Genomic DNA, 593 nt, shown 5'->3' with positions numbered 1-593 from the left:
TACCTTTGTAAACTGCATTCAGGACCTTCCGTGAAAACCTGTCTCTATGTTGGTGATACATACACCCCCAAACAGCATGGACAGGACAAACAATTGTTATTTGGAAGCATCATCCTCTATTCACAAAAAACATTTTGCCTTACGAACTTTTATACGGTTTGCTCTTTTTATGGCTGACTCATTTTAGATAATCAAAAAATAAAGAGAGTTTTTAAAAAGTGACAAATATTTTTCAAGTTTTGTCTGTTTTCTGGTAAAGTGTGATTCTTGGGTACTTTGTTAATGAAAAATACGGCAAAATGTTGCAGTTAAGAAAAATTACACAAAGTTTATTGTATAAGATGACTATACTAATTTTTTTAAAATATTAGAATATGCACTAATCATACTAAATAGCTTACAACAAAGATTTATCAGAATCTCTTGTGATGCAAATTTAAGATTCAGAAAATCTGAAGGGCTATTTTATCACTTTTTTTTTCTCCATTTCTTAGGGCTAATCTTTGACTGCTTTCAGGGTAAGTTGTTCATATTGGAACACTGCATTTAGTGCATGTTGTGTTGACAGACTTCCTTTTCCCAAACCTTTATGC

Source organism: Balearica regulorum, chromosome 4, assembly GCF_011004875.1.
Source record: "Balearica regulorum gibbericeps isolate bBalReg1 chromosome 4, bBalReg1.pri, whole genome shotgun sequence".
In the NCBI taxonomy this organism is placed as follows: domain Eukaryota; kingdom Metazoa; phylum Chordata; class Aves; order Gruiformes; family Gruidae; genus Balearica; species Balearica regulorum.
The sequence above is the reverse complement of the archived record's forward strand: the minus strand, read 5'-3'. Positions refer to the sequence as shown.